Below are 16,997 nucleotides of genomic sequence, written 5' to 3'. Positions count from 1 at the left end.
GCGTGGTGCGGGGGCTGCAGGAAGAGGACTGGGGCTGTGACCTGCTGTGCGATGCCCCGCGCGCTGTCCCGTCGGCTAGACCGGTGTTTCTCACCCAGTGGGAGTTTCTCAACCAGCAGGTCGGGCGGGTGGGACGGACTTCAACGCATTGAAAAAAAAAAAATCAAAGTGGTTCGCACTTCCCACAGATGAATCGACAGATCTCCGGAGCAGGGCAAGAACTGGGGGGTTGATTTTATCAGGGTTTTTTGACACATTGGTTGGTGGGACGGAAGTGCAAAAGGTTGAGAGCGCTGGTCCCTCCCAGCTGCGTGGCGCGTGCACACCTGGTCTAGGCCGGCGCTTCCCAAACTCTTCCTTGGCGTGTCTTCCTCAGCGTAGCCCCTCACCTCAACCACCAGCTATCCATCCCCACCGCCCCATCCGCTGATGTTGCCGCCCCACTTGGGGTCCTGACGTGCAGTTTGGGAATGGCTGCTGTAAGATGTCCATCAGGGACGTCCCGTCTGGTCTGTACCTTTCTATACATAACCTCTAGATGACTTGGTCGAGTTCATAGGACTTCCATGAATCTGCACAAAGGCAAATCAGAAGAGGGCGAGGGTACACCTAGGCAGCATCTGTCTACTTTGCTACATCCACCACTATGGTTTTGGAGCACAAATGTCTGATTTCAGCCCTGATCCTGGCAATATGCAAAGGAAAAGCTCTATAGGTAGAAGCAGTTGCACTGAAGTCAGCAGGAGAAAGTTATTCACATGTAAATGGGGCGCAAGCCTGAGTCTTTGCAGGATTAGGGACATCGATTAGACTAAGCCACACAGAAAGTCCATGAGTCCTGAAATCAGATCCAGCCCCTTCATTTCAATGAACCAATGAATCCCACAAGGTCTAGTTGTGGGATTCGGCCCTTGGTTTGTATTCTGTATACACACATGCAACAGCATATTGCTCCCAAAACTTATAATTCTCCTCTGGGAGTCAATGAAACAGCTATCAGCTTCATGCCTTGACCGCCTGATACTAAGGACTTCATTATTTCATTGCCTGTGGGAATGTCCTTTCAATTTAAAATGTTTGTCATAGATTACAGAATTTTTTAACAAACTTGCACACGAAACACTTGCCTTAGATCTTTTTTCCCTGTTTATTTGGTGTGGATTTGGTATGAGCCTCGCTAAGAAATTAAACTTCAACTGCTTGGAAGTAAAGCTTGCATATTTGCAAATTATTCAATGAAGAGGAAAAAAAACTCCCAAATTTGTAATGAATAATAATCAGCCATCTGCAGAGCTGGTTGAATAATAAATATATATATTTGCAAATAGAAAATAGGGTAAAATTAATAACAAGTGATATTTGGAATGAACTGTTTCATCAGGTTTATTTAGAAATGAATAACACCTTTTTATCTTTTAGTAAAAAAAATGCTGTCCCTAATGTATGTATTTCAAGATCTACACCTACCTCAGATACATTGCAGTCAGGGAATTTTAAGATCAGTGACCTTGACTTTATTGTTCTGATTTACAAAGGTGTTAGTCTGCTTAATCCAAGCTTAACAGGCCATTGGTCTAGCATGGGTGAGACACACTGGGCATGTCTACACATATGCTTTAATGTGCAACAGCCTATTTTACCTCACATTAAAAATCATGTAAAAAACCCTGCAATTACACTAATGTGCAGTAAAATAGGCTACTGCGCATAAGCGTCACTTTAAAAATGTGCACTTTTGGTACTACGCAGTAGGGTAGCTGAATGCACATTTATTTAGTGCCTTTCATTGGAGGTATTAAATGTAATTCACATTAGGAGATGCGCATTAATGCACATGAAAACACACTCACTGGGTGCACTAAGTCAACTTAAAATAAGGTGACTTAACTAAGTTGACTTAAATTAAGCCACATCAGAGTGTGCACACTTACAGCTCCTTTACATGGTGACAGCCATCTTGTGAGCTCAGTTGACTTAACTAATGTGACTCAATATACTTCAGAGGTGTATTATCTTGCACCACATTTAAGTCAGCTCTGCTCCGTGTGTGTGTCCTCTCTGACAGTTAAGCAGACTTTAAAAAGCTAAGTCAGCTTAACTGTCAGAAAGTTAGTGTGTGTGTATGCACCCACTGAGGAATGACCTGGCTAAGATTACATCAGCTATCTTTGACTCCTTATCCAGAATGACCAGGTACCCATAAGCAGCTGGAGGTAGCCTTTTACATGACTCCAGAAAACAGCTTTAACTTATGCTTTTGGAACTGAAGCAATGTACTTTAAGTACTCTACCTACCCCTTACTGAAGTATCGGGGTGCCTAAGAGTGTAGTAAAATTTGCAAATGGATCTAAACAGATTAAGCACCCAACTACTAACTAGATACGTACCTGCTTCTGTAGGTGACTAATAGATATCTTTGTAAATACAGGTCTTGATTCAAAGCCAGTTCAAGTCAGTGAAATGACTGACCTAATTTTAATGGAATTTGGAACAGGCCTATATAAGAAATGTGATCAGTTTAATGTGGCTTTGTTTCTTTATGCAGCTTGTTATTTCTGTGTGCCAGACATATAGAATGACCATGCATTTTACACATGAGTAATTTTCATTTCAGAATTAGGAAAACAAAACCAAAAAGAGAAAAAGTAAAGTCTCCATAAGAACATGGTGTCTTTCTTCAAGTTCCTGGACATATGTGCTTAGGTGATCATATCAGCTAAAGAAATGGAAGTTGCTAATCTGCAAGGTAGGGTGAAGCTTGAAGGTGTGCGGGCCGGGCGCGAGCCGGGCCCTTTTTCGTGCTGCACGTGGGCTGTGGCCAGCAGCCCGGGCATGCGGGGTCGGAGAGGGCACGCGTCAAGCTAGAATTAGGCACAGACTCGTAGCGGTAGATTTAAAGATTGTTTACTTACACCGGAGATGGTTGCGGTACAGGCTGGAAAACTTGCTTGAGTTGCAGTTACAGACAAAGACAACACGAATGGTCATGTGGAGTTTGCTAGGCTCCACGGAAACAGAACTCGGGATGCCCTGGACAAGCGCGCCACCAAAATGGAAACTTCGTAAATACGTCTTATAAAGAATTATCGCTCGAAGACAGGAAGAGGTGGGCGATGGATCAGGTCGCCAAACTCCTCTGAATCTCACACAGGGTTTCTATTACCCTGCTGTGTACCCAGAATCCCCACGAGATGGATGTGGAGTCCTCTTCAGCTTGGGCGGAAACCGCTCAAGCCTCTTATACGGCTAACAGGCCAATCGTTAGCCACCACGTGGGAATAATTTAGAACTAGCCAATAAATGGACACAAATTTGCATGCGGGTGGCAGGAACTCCTTTGCGGCGTGCATTTCTCTTGCAACTTGAGCAATGCACCCTGCAAAGAAAGGTGCAAATAGGCGGGAAACTCTTCCTTGCACCGGGGTTCTCCTCTGCAGCAGAAAACTCTACCGTGCAACGAAGCTGCAATTTAGCGGGTATAATTCTAGTGCCGAAGCACACACAAAAAACATACCTTTGGGTTATGACAGAAGGTAAGGTAAAGCTTGAAAATCTCTCTCAAATACCAGGAGGCAAAAATGTAACTGAAATGCATTATTAAGCAAAACAGCCATGTGGTTTTTAAGCCTATCTAATGATTTTGCACAGCCTGACTCATTATTTGTAATACTTTGGGTGAACAATACTGGTACTTCCCCTCTAACTAGCTGCAACAGTTCTGTAATCAAGATTACATTTTAGTAATTTAGGGGTGCAGTACACAGAAAACAAACAACATCACAGTTTCATAACTACAACTAGGCTGATGAAAAAATACATTTTCACTTTAAGGATGATAATAGCATTTTCTTAGCACCTTACAAGATTGGGCCCAAAGGAGGAACAGAATGCATAAGCATAAATCCTGTGTGTGTGCACATGCACGCATGTGTGTGTCTGCATGTGTGTAGCAAGAGAGAAAGTGTCAGAGTTTGGCCCTAATTGGATTTTTCAGTGTCAGGTGTAATTCTTATCATTATTTGTATTCCACATTTATGCATTTTTGGTACAGACACTGTGTTTGCTAAATACTGCATTTCTGAAATTGGAAAAAGCAGATGTACACAGTTTATTTATATTTAAATAGTGTTATGATAGTGTATGCTCCTCAGCTATTTTATTTTTAATACAAAACAACCCTTTTAAAGGTAATATTTATCATTTTTCAGGAATGTAGGGCATTTGAGCAACAGGTACTTTACATTTTGGTTGCAATGCACAGTATTGGTACCTATTTATTCATCAAGGCAGAATTATTTAGAGAATTACTTTGTTCTTTTGTCTTGAATTTTAATTTTGTGTTTATCATTTTGTCTATTTATTATGTCTTTCCCAAGTTTTTGTACTACGGCCCATCACCATAGGATCTGAGAGTCTCCCACGTCACATAGATGGACAATTTCAAAGTGTCCAGTGGAGGTATCAGGAAACTGCAAGCTAGATCTGGTGCACCACATGATTTTATCTGGTCCACAAAGCTGGGGAGCCAGCAACAATTCAGTAGCGGGGGAAGCAACAGTGGTGGCTGGTAGGGCTGTGCGTAGCGGGCCCTATTTGATTTGGATTTGGGTTGGCCCAAATCAGGAACACTGATTTGATTTGTTGATTCGGATCACTGTCCCTGATTCGATTCAGCTGAATCTGAATCTGAAGATTCGATGCTGATTCAGAGAATCAGTCATTTGGACACAGACACAGCTTTAAAAGTTTTTTCTACACACCTTGAGGTAGCAGGTGTGGCTCGTGATTGCTGCGATGCTGGGGGGCATGGAGCAACCCACAGGAGTGGGGGCCCTCCACGTGCTCAGCGGAGAATCTATTCGGAGAGATTAAAGGGTTCTCGGATTCGATTCGGAGATTCTGCCATCGAATTGGGCCAAATCTCCACCAAATTGAATCAGGGACTGAAGCTTCGCACAGCCCTAGTGGCTGGTTGCATGCAGCAGCCTATCTGCAGGCTGAGCTGTCTTTAGTCAGCCCACTGTTCCCAAATACTCAGTGTTGCCAGCCCCGGGCTAGCAGATTTCATGGACTTTCTGGTGATTCTCTCTGGGTTACAGAAAGCTCTTTTTAGGGAAGGTTTCTTTAAGGGAAGCAAAAGGGAAGTTGCTGACTCTGCAAATGCCATTCAGTTATTGTGGCAAAGCATTAACACATTTTGCGACATTTCCTGAAGACTGTCAGGCTCTGGATTTGTCTAATTTGCCCTGGGAGTTCATTCAATAGCCAGATTCCTCTTGAGCGATGGCTGTTGTTATACTGAATTCCTCCATTCTAATTTGTCTCTCCCCTTTTATTCTTCTTTGTTAAATTGCTCAGTAATTTTAAGACATACAATAAATTTAAACAAAATAATGTAAAAAGCTGCAAATCCTTGAGAGACCGTTCCTGACCCAGTCTCTTTATTTCCTCAGAGAGATTTCTTGTTTTCATTGGAATCCCATGGGATGATTTTTTCTCCTTACACCACAATGTTTTTTAGGGGGCAAAAGAGAAAATAGAGAAAGAGTATTGTAAATTTTACCTTGGCCCTTCAGATGGATAAGGTCTGATCTAAAGCCCATTGGATCCACTGAGATTTAAACACATGCCAGAAGTGTTTAACTCAACTGGGGCTGTAGTGTGTTTCATCAGTAGTTTCCCCCAGTACTTTACAAAGGCATCTGAGTATCAGTATCTCCATTTTTACAGATGAGAAGTAAGGTACAGAGAAATTAACCCACTTTTCTGGCAAATCAGAGGCAGAGCTGAGACCAGAACCTCAGACTCCTGAATCCCAGGTGCTTGGCCTTGTCCCTGGATCACACCAGCTCCTCTCAACAGCAGGCACTAGCATTAAGGTTGCTGAAAGATTATCACTGTACAGACCTGTTTGCACTCATGCATTACTTTCCTAAGTTTCTCCCTCTCTTAATCATTCCACACTATTCCCCCCACCTAAAGGAGCTTTCTGCTGTGAAATTTCCTTTTGCTTTTCCTAAAGCCCCAGGCAAATATGGACAGTGTGATTTTGGGATCAAGCATCAGATCCCATCACACCATATTGTTCCTGCACTGGCAAGTAGCAAACTCCGGTCCGTGGCTGGGAGGTGTCAGCTGATCTGGGCTCCCAGCTGCAAGGCTGCATGGTGCATCCCCCAGGTGGGAGCTCGGGTCAGCTGACGGGGCTCTAGCCCAGTAGAAACCTATAATCCAGCTGTTCTCCAAAGGCTCGGAGCCCCGATCAAGGGCTTAGATGCACCCCTGTGGCTTGGAGCAGCAGTGGATCATGGCTCCCAGCCTTGGAAGCATATGGGAGTCAAGGGTTTCCATGTGCTCAGGAGGCTTGGAGCACCAATCAACCTGGCCACATGTTGAATTAACGGCATGATAGGAACTGGTCATAAAGTTACTACACATATTTTGTGTAATAACTGTGTGGCTTACTCTTAGTTTTATCACACCATTAATTTCATTAACATCTGGCTTTGGCCCACTTAAAATGTGGGCCAAAGAAAAAGTATAACCCTTCTCCTATTGAAGTCAACGGCAAATCTCACTGATTTTACTGGAAGAGGGATCTGTTCTATTACCTGAAAATATGACTTAGGTTTCCAAAAGTGGTGGTTTCAGTTGCCTTAGATTTGGGGGTACAAAACTAAGAAATACCTTAAAAGGGCCTGATTTTCAGGAAAGCACCTGCCCTCTGAAAATTGGGTCTATGGAGGCAATCATAATATTAATCGCTTTGGAAAATACAGGCCTGTGTCCTTGCTGCCAGTATTCAGTTAGGGAAGCTGTTTCCTTACTATATAGGAGAGTGGATGACTGTGAGTTACACTGCATTAAGCCTTAAATGCTTCATTGATGGGGACCCGGCCCCCAGTGGAACTTCTGTGATTATTTTTTTTACTGGTGACCCCAAATGTAGACAGGACTGAGGGTTAATTTGGGAATTTGGGGGAAAGGGGACTTGGAAGACTGAGGCTAGTATATCCTGCCAAGTGATTATAAGGTCTGCAGCCAAAGGGAACTACTCTCAGTCAGAAAGCTGCTCCAGAAGAAAACATCCCATTGTACCATGGGAGGTGGAGTAATGGACAGAAAAGAGAGAGACAGATTGATAACCAAGGGGCAATCTGACCCTGTATGGTTTTGTACAACAAAAGCCCCTTCATTTAGAATGAATAGGAACAATAGCTAATGGGGACAGGCCAGCAGCAGCCTGTGGATTTGAGAACCCAGAGGAGAAGAGTCAATAGAGGGTCCTGTTTTACCCAAATCCTCTATTGATCTCAGTAATCTCATGGGCTTCCCCCCTCCCCCCTTTTGAAATCACACTGAAAGTTCAAGAACTTTTTATTTCCAAATTGTATGGACATGTGTATTGTCCTCTAGGAATTCCACTGAGGCCATCTAACTCATAGCATGTGTGCCCCTGCCCCAGACAGATTTAAACCTGCTCCTTGGAAGGCAAATGGATCATAGCTCTATGGGGCTCCCTCTTTCAGATTGTTTTTATTCTAGTGGATAAAGGCTCTGGGTCTCACTCTCCATCAGATGACTCATTGGCCCTGAGCACAGGTAAAAAGGCCTGGGAACCATGGGCAAGCTCTACTTCAGGGTTACCTTTGGCAGAGCATTAATAGGAATAGCTGCCTTCACCCAGCAGCATGCATTCCCTCCAGCCCTAAAGCACCATCTGATGTGGAAGGTGGGGTCTTATTTATGTCCCTCACCTTTCTGGTACCTGATTGTATGACTCCCAGGTTATGTTCAGACATTGGGATCCTTTCTACTGAGAAAGGATCCTGCACTCCCTCCCCACTGAGCACTCACAGGGACCAACTGAACCCGCCTCTCCTTGAACATTTGAAGGAATCCTATGAATAAAGATGAACTCTCAGTTTACCAGTGATTTTCTGAGGGCAGTTTCACAGAGTTGAATGAAGAGACTCATAGGAAATAGGTCAGGGTTATTCATTGCTACTAATTCTTTCCATTATTTTTTTCTATTAAATGCTCTTATATACTAGAAGAAACTCAGGTATAGTAGGGTGCCCCCCTCCAGTCTGGAGAAGGTCAAAGTAGTGCAGTTATATTGAAGTCAGTGGCCCTGTCCTGACATATACCATGCCAGGATCTGGTCATAGTCTAAGTTTCATCTGCCTAGTCCTTTCTTTCTCTATGTTTTATTATTTCATGTAGTAAGAGTGCATGTTTTGGGAAGCAGAAACTTCCCTTTTCCATTAGGTGTCTATCCAGGGCCTACCAAATCGAGTCCTCGCTCCTGATTAGGCACTGCCACATCAAAAATACTGGTAATAATTTGAATGTTGTTTGATCCATTCTCTCATCTTCATAACACCGTAGCTTTAATCTTTCTTTGGCACCATGCAGTGACAAATAAAGTCCCACAGCTAAGCCAGGAGGCTGATGTGAAGTCACAGGGCCCTAAGTTCATATCTATTTTTCTGGGTAGCCATAGAGGAAAGGTGGATAAAGAGACAAGATAAAGAGAAGAAAATGAATAGAAGAGGAAGAGCAGAGCTGCTTCGTGCTTCCCTTTCCTGTGCCTTCACCACCACTCTGTGAGGCTGAAACTCTTTGGCTGGGACGAGTGATGCTTCAGGGTCACTCTCCAGTCCAAAAGGTGGAAAAAGGGGGTTTGGACAGGTTTCTTGGGGTTGGTTTTTTGTTTGTTTGTTTTTTTTAATCTATGGTTAACTGAAAACTTTTAGGGAAAGCAGACACTTTTCACAGATAATTTGGTTTAGTCAAAAATCCAGTTTTCTGTGGCAAAAAGGTTTTGAGGCCCTAGTCTGAGGGCTATTATACATCCACATGCAAATAAATTCAGACTATGACACTAGGGGTGGTGCCTGTACCCTAGGAAACAGAGGCAAATTTTTATGGGTAGAGTACAAGCAAAAAGAAATTTTACCCTTCTTGCTTTAGTTACTGCAGGAGGCAGCATCCCCTTGCTCCTATTGTATTGTATCCAGCAGTAAAAAAAACCTATGACCACCTTCCATCTGATATCTTCTCCCAGGTAGGGAATGAAACAAGGCCAACCTCACTAGAGAGCTGGCACAAGAAGAGAGGACATCTGGGAGGCATCATTGCAAGAGCATGAATTAATAAGAGCCAGTAAGAGGAGGAGACTGAATAGGATTTAAAGACATTTCAGCTCCTGCATAGAAAAAGTCCATGCTGCGACTTTCAGTTACCTATAGTTATTGTAAGCAGAATACTGATTTCTCTAGCACCAAAGAACTGGATCCTGCCCTCCGTGAGACCACCCTGAATTCATGATGCCACCACAGGCATAAAGGCGAGAGAACTTGGCCAAGAATTCTGCATTATGTTATACAGCATATAACCTATGGGGGCAAGTGGGTCAAAAGTTCAAATGAGCCTATAAATGAAGCAGATTCACACAGCAGCCACGTTAGTCTTTCTCTCTGATATGTGGGCTGTTGATTTATTTGGCGAGTTTCCACAGGCTTTTAATAGCTCAGATGTTCTGTGAAATCCGTTATCACAGTGTTTCCCGAAGTCCCAAAGTACACAGGCCTAGCCAGGGGCAGAGGACACAGCCAGGACTCTCAGCTTCTCACCAGAGTCCCAGTTTTCATTTTTATTTTTGAAAAGTTAGTCTCTGACTGACTGTTATAGTTGTCAGAAAAGCTTTGATAACATATAACCCAGACTGCAGGTTCTGGCTGCTTGAGTTTGCAGACAGCCTGAAACAATAACTTGGAACTGCCAAATAGCAATATTGTTAATGGCTTTTCTGGGATTTCTGGAAATGGGGATTTGACACAATGCTGTCTTGTGGTCACTGCACAAATATTTCAGGATGTGCAGAGGCAGGAGAAAGCAGACTAGAGACAGACATGGAAGCATACAGAACTGAGATGTGTTATGAGTAAGAATCAGTTTTGTTGGTGATGTAATATTTAATAAGAGCATTTCACTGAAATCTGAGCCTTCCTGCCCCTTTGAGAATACATCAGAGATCTGAAGTTTTGGGATACTGTGTCTGTTAAGAACATGGGGGGGGGTGAATTACTCAACACAGCCTCTCAAACTGGAGACATGGCACACGCAGATGGAGGGCTTTCATCTTGTTCAAGTTAGTACCTCTAAAAATTAGGTCATTTATTTAGAGGCCAATTTAAATATACTTATATAAATATATATATAACTGTCTGATTCAGAATACTATTTTAGCTTGTCCTGAACCCTAAGCACATAACTAGATTTATTATTTTCAATGGGACTAAGCATGTTCTTATAGTTAAGCATGTGCTTAAGTATCTTGCTGAGTCAGGGCCCACATTTGGCCCCCAAGTTTTCTTATTCTGGCCATTCAGTTTTTTATCTTTGGATCCAATCACTTCTAAACAGAGTGCACCCAGAATTTATGATGCTAATAAACTAATGCATCCAACAAGAAAATTACTGCCTCTGACACACACACTTGTGTGATTTATAGGCCAATATCCTGTACGTTACCAATGTCATTCAAAGACCAAATACTAAATCCTATATATAGCAGTATGTTCTTCTTTGGGGCAGGGACCTTGTCTTCTGACCTCCTTGCTGAGCATCTACCACACTACTGATATTCAGTCATTGGTATTCCGGTGCACTTTAGGCACACACCACATGGCTACTTAGTCATTTAGTCATGTACATACACCACTGGAACAGTCAGAAACATTTTTGTCTGTGCTGTTCATAAACAATAGGCACAAGTGCTAGTCTTGCCCCTCCTACTGCCCCAAGGGTATAAATCTGCAGAAACAAGAAGAGCTAGGGTGAATAAGGGACTATGGCTCCACTCCCACCATCCTACATCTGTATCATAGTAGATATGCCCTCAACTTATACCAGACAGCCCTGTACTCTGGGCTGTGCCTCAGTGGCACAACTAAGCCATTAATGCTTGCATTACAAAGCTATTAATATGAGGAGAAAGTGCTGTCTGCTGGTTAGAACCTGGCACCTGGAAGTCACCACTCTTGGGATATAATTCTGATTCTGCGTATGATTTGTATGAGCTTAGGTAAGGCCCTGAACCACTCCGAGCCTCAGCTCATGCACTCAGTGGGGATAAGAAAGCTCCTTTACCTGCCGCAGGTTTGTGCAAACTGATTAATGTTTGTAACAGGGGTGTAGGTTGTAGCTGTGTTGGTCTAAGGACATAGGCAGAGAAGGTTCTTTGGGTGAATCTGGTATCTTTTATTAGACCAACTTAAATAGTTGGAAAAAAAAATGTTAGCAAGCTTTTGGGAAGAGCACACACCAACTGCAGAGGCTTCCTCAGCCAGACAGTGGGTTTTAAATCTGAAAGCTTGCTAAAATAGTTTTTTCCCAACTATTTAAACTGGCCTAATAAAAGATATCAGATTCACCCAAAGAACCTGGTCTGTTAATGTTTGTAAAGCACCTTGGATGGAAGGCACCTTACACATAGTTTAAAATATGGGGTGTTCTCATTAATGCAAACCACATATTATGCATCTAACTAACTGTAACACAGAAGTGGATGATATATGCACCCAGATATTTCATGGAAAAAACAGTCTCCAAGTAAATTGATGTCTTCTGGGTCTTCACAAAGGCCCATAAAACTACAGAACAATCTATATGTGCATGTGCAACCCACTGCTCAGTATGTGCTATGCTTCATCCCCTGAACAGTGAGTTCCTTAAGTTTGTCTGGCAAACCGAAATGAACAACACATCGGTAGCATTATCAGGAGTCCTCAGCTATTGCAGGCAAATATTTACAAGAGCTCCGAAAGAGACACCCATAAAAGGCTCACTAGTATAGCTTTGTGAGGATCACTTGAGACAGCTATATTAGCTGGAACATGGAGTAGTTACACTCCTGCTGCCCTCCTCCTGCTTTTTGAAACAGATACTTGTCTATTTTATTACCTTTATTTGTGTGATGTTTTATATGTGCTCTGTAGTCCCATTTTGCTTGGTTTAATGTGATTGTGACTTACTATAATTTGCAATGACAATAAATACCATCTAGGGCTTTTGTTTTTTAATAACATTCTCAATTCTAAAAAGTCCAAACCAAACAATGAAAACAACCTAGGGAAAATTAAACTCTAAATCTCCATTTACAGTTCTCTATTAAAAACACAATTAGAGCAGGGTGAACATTTGGCAATAAAGATTGTTATTTTTTTCCTGTTTAAAAATACAGTTTTGGCAGTCCTGAAATATTTTCTGGAAATGCATCAGTTCTAATGAAATATTAATTAGGAAGTTTTCTTAGATCCAAGGTGGACTTGGTGGTTAGAAACAGAGAATCACCTCCAAGATACAAAGTCCCTGAGGTTAAGACATCCCATGGGAAGAGAGAGCCAGGTTTGGTTCCTTGTTTCACTCGATTCAGAGCAGGAACTGAAGCCAAGGTATCTCACATGTTGAGCCAATGCCCTAGCTCCAAGCTGCAGGGTCATTTTCTGTTTAGGCTAGTGAATATTTAATTATTAAATAGAAAGTTGAAGAGGTAATAACAAAAGAGACAGACTCTAGGCTTAAGGGACTTACCTGGGATGTGAAAAACAGGATAGGTTGTGAAAACACAAGGATAGGTTACAGGGGTGGGCAGACAGGAACAGGATGCGTTTCAATACGGACAAGTGCAGGGTGCTGCACTTGGGTAGAAGGAACCAGCAGCGCACTTATAAGATGGGGAGCTCCCTACTTGAGAGCACGGAGGCGGAAAGGGATCTTGGTGTCATTATTGACTCCAAGATGAACATGGGCCGACAATGCGAGGTCATGGTTGGCAGGGCTAACCGGACCTTGTCGTGCATCCACAGGTGCATCTCGAGTAGAGCGAGGGAGGTGATCCTCCCCCTCTATGCGACGCTGGTCAGGCCGCAGCTGGAGTATTGTGTCCAGTTCTGTGCGCCCCATTTCAGGAGGGATGTGGACAACATGGAGAGGGTCCAGAGGAGGGCCACCCGCATGATCCGGGGACAACAGGGCAGACCCTACAGTGAGAGACTGCGGGACTTGAACCTATTCAGCCTCCACAAGAGAAGGCTGAGGGGGGACCTGGTGACCGTCTATAAACTCACTAGGGGGAACCAGAAGGGTTTGGGGGAGACGCTGTTTCCCCTAGCCCCTGCTGGCATAACAAGGAATAATGGGCACAAGTTGATGGAGAGGAGGTACAGATTGGACATCCGAAAAAACTACTTCACAGTCAGGGCGGCTAGGAGCTGGAACCAACTTCCAAGGGAGGTGGTGCTGGCCCCTACCCTGGGGATCTTTAAGAAGAGGCTGGATACTTACCTGGCTGGACTCATTTGAGTCCCGTTTTTGTTTTTAGGGTGAGTGGTTTTGTTTGTGTTTTTGGGTTGTTCTCCCGCCCTGGCGGGGGGTCGGGCTAGAAGATCTATTAGGTCCCTTCCGACCCTGAAACTATGAAACTATGAAACTATAAGTTTACCTCTGTGCTCTACTTGCCCTAGGGAAGGTAGAGAAAGGTGGTGTTAGTCTGAAGTCAGGCAGAAGGCAGGCGCGTGAATCTCAATTTCTCCTATTTTAGGTCCATATCCTAATTACCTGGCTTCTGGGGGCAGGGAACTCACGTGCTCTTGCTTTGTTTTTTAATGTTGTTTTATTTTGGGAAATATTTCAACATATCTCAGTTTTGTTCTACAGCAAACCAAAACAAATTAAACACCCTTGAATTTCCTTTTGGAAAACAGTTTTCTGGCCAACCTAAACATGTGTAGTAAATGTCAAATGTAATCTTTGGTGTTTATTGTTTTACAAAATGTAATTCCATAAATTTGTGTGTGCATATCTGTGGGTACATCTGGACTGAGAAAAGGGATGGACCTCCTTAGGTTAGGTAACTCCTAGTATCCAATTAGACAAGGGAAGTCACCGGAAAAGATGTTACTCTGCATCTAGACTAGGAAGAAAGTCAGTAAGGGATCAGGATTAGCTACCATGTTAACTGTGTCTAATTTTTCTGGATTAGACAACATGTCCTATAACATACAAACTACATTGTTAGTTATTTTCCTGCATGAACCCCCACTATTTCTTCAATCGCTTTTCTCACCTCTCTTCCTGACTACCATATTCTACCAAGACCACTTCTCTAAGTGAATCAAAGTAAGCTGGGAACTAGAGTTTAGGCTGCATCTTCTGCCATATGCTTAGAAAACATGCTCAGCACCAAACATGAGCATGATTCCTGAGGATTAGGCAGTCAGCTGGCTGTAAAATTTGGACATAAATTGTAAATATGTTTCTCTTTGTTCTGTGATCATTGTATCATCATATGCTAAATAAATAAATGGGCTTGCTTCCCAGCCCAGTGAAAAATAATGAAATAAATTAACAGATGGAAGAATGGAGCTAAGAATCTTTGAAGAAAATGAAAGGAATTAGTGAGGTATTGGTTTCTCCCCGTGTACCTCACTCCAGTGAGCAGGACCGGGAAAGAGGTGTTTCTTCAGTGTATGAGCCATATACAGTGTCTTTGGGGAAGGCTGAGTTTGCAACACTTAGTTCCAAGAAAGTAGTTGTCTTGCTTTTATCCAAGCTGGTTATGTATTCTTGTTGGGATAGTGATGTGTATTTGTGTATTCCTGGTACTTGAATGGGGCTTCTGGATATTACCAAATTAAAAACAAGCAAACAAGCAATAATAATAACATGCACATGCACAATGTGTAGACATCTATAGGAGGATAGGTTTCTGTGAATATGGTATGAATGTGTGTTTTCATATGAGTGGGTGCATCTACACATGAAATTAGTGCGGGTGAATAAACTCTGATGCAGTTTGCACAAGAGTTTATTGCTCCCAGGTGCAGCACTTACACTTGTGCCTGGGACCACAGCACATTGAGCTGGGACCTGGGAGGTCAGCTGGCCAGCCTGGAGCTGCTCCGACCCTGCTCCATGTGCTGCGGAGCACCTGGCTCGGGCACAAGGTGCTACAGTGCGGGACCAGCCAGCAGGCAGCCTCTGCACTGTAGCACCCCCATGCCCCAGTCAGCCCCAGTCACCATCTACCCCAAAAGTGGCAAAATGGCAGATCCAGCCAGTGGCCGGATTCTATTTCTCAACAGCCCCTGCCCACATGGCTGGGGCCAGTTTCCATGGAGACCCCAGCAGCAGCTGTGCTGTGGTAGTGCAAGGCTAGGGGTCCCATGGAGGCCGGCCCCAGCAGTGCTGGCAGGGCGCATGGCATGGCGGGGAGCTGCTCCGGAGCTGCTGGGGTCTTGTGGAGGTGACAGGATGGTTGGTAACCAGAGCAGAGCCATGATCTACAGCCTGCATGCTCTGCGCAGGGGCCTGGCTCTGGACTACTCTGTCACCGCTGCAAGGAGCCAGCGCAGAGCCACAATCTGCAGCCTGCATGCCCCTGCCTGGAGCATGCAGGCTGCAGATCATGGCTCTGCCCTGGCTCCAGACCATGCTGTCACCGCCGCATGATCCCAGAGGCTCCAGAGCAGCTCCCTGCCCTGTCACACGCCTTTCAAGTGCTGCTGGGGCTGGTCTTCATGGAAACCACCGCCTTGCTCTGTCACAGCGCAGCTGCTGCTGCGGTCTCCATGGAAACCGGTCTCAGCCATGTGGGCAGGGACTGCTGGGAATTGGAGTCCACTGCCAGCCAGATCCGGCCCCTTCGGCCGGATTTTGCCTGCCCCTGGTCTAGCCATACATTGCAGTACTATCCTACAGCAGAGTTAATTAGTTTACTCTGAGCTACTAGCACCGCATGTGCAGATGGAGATACTTTACTGCGGAGATAATTAGTCCACTCAGTAAAACGTACATGTTGATGTCCCCAGTATGTGCAAACAACATGCCTGTGGGCTTAGATCAGTGATTCTTGACTATGGTGTTGTACCACCCTGGGGAGCTGTGAAATCCTTTTAAGGGTGACATGGGGTGCAAATGCCTACAAGCAATTCAAATGATGAATCCAGATATTTCAAACAGGAATAAATAGTAGCAAAAACATTCTGACTTGTAATGTTTCTGAGATCTATGCAACAGAAAAATTGCTCCATTATTTTTCCACAGTTGAATGAAAACTGAGAGCTGTTTCTGAGGGGTGCCTCAAGTCTCACAAAGGGTGCCTTAACTCTAATGAGAGGTGCCTTGAGTCTAAAAGGTTGAGAACCATTGGTGTTTATATATATATATGTTGTATACCGGTGTTTAACCTTGAAATGTATATCACCATATCTATCAGCATGGGCACATGTTAGCATGTATACCTACTAGGTCTGTGCAAAGTGGCTAGTATTCGCTTTGGATTCGGCTGATTCAGGGAACAGTGATTTGATTCGGTGATTTGAATCACTGTCCTGAATTGATTCAGCCGAATCTCCAAATCAGCCAGGCCCATCTCCCGCCCACTCTCCCAGCCCCACCATGGCTGCCCCACCCACGTCAGCTCCCGGCACTTTGGGAAAAAAAAGCCCCAACTCACCGGGTGCTGCTGGGCAGGGGGCGATCCCTGCTGCCCCCCCACTGCCCCATGCTGCATGGAGGGCTTTGAATTCATAGATTCATAGATGCTAGGGTCGGAAGGGACCTCAATAGATCATCGAGTCCGACCCCCTGCATAAACAGTGCTGGGTTTAGATGACCCCAGCTAGATGCCTATCTAACCTCCTCTTGAAGACCCCCAGGGTAGGGGAGAGCACCACCTCCCTTGGGAGCCCGTTCCAGACCTTGGCCACTCTAACTGTGAAGAAGTTCTTCCTAATGTCTAGTCTAAATCTGCTCTCTGCTAGCTTGTGGCCGTTATTTCTTATAACCCCCAGGGGCACCTTGGTGAGTAAAACCTCACCAATTCCCTTCTGTGCCCCCATGATGAACTTATAGGCAGCCACAAGGTCGCCTCTCAACCTTCTCTTGCAGAGGCTGAATAGATCCAGTTTCTCTAGTCTCTCCTCGT

At 44.2% G+C, this 16,997-nt stretch overlaps 1 protein-coding gene across 1 annotated transcript in view; it reads right to left on the bottom strand.

The window, feature by feature from the left end:
• LOC102383239 (heparan sulfate glucosamine 3-O-sulfotransferase 3B1-like) overlaps positions 1–16,997 on the bottom strand; it is a 107,056-nt gene that overhangs the window by 87,027 nt on the left and 3,032 nt on the right. The window lies entirely within an intron of this gene.

Source organism: Alligator sinensis, unplaced genomic scaffold (genome assembly GCF_000455745.1).
Source record: "Alligator sinensis unplaced genomic scaffold, ASM45574v1 scaffold1371_1, whole genome shotgun sequence".
NCBI lineage: Eukaryota > Metazoa > Chordata > Crocodylia > Alligatoridae > Alligator > Alligator sinensis.
The sequence above is the reverse complement of the archived record's forward strand: the minus strand, read 5'-3'. Positions and strand labels throughout refer to the sequence as shown.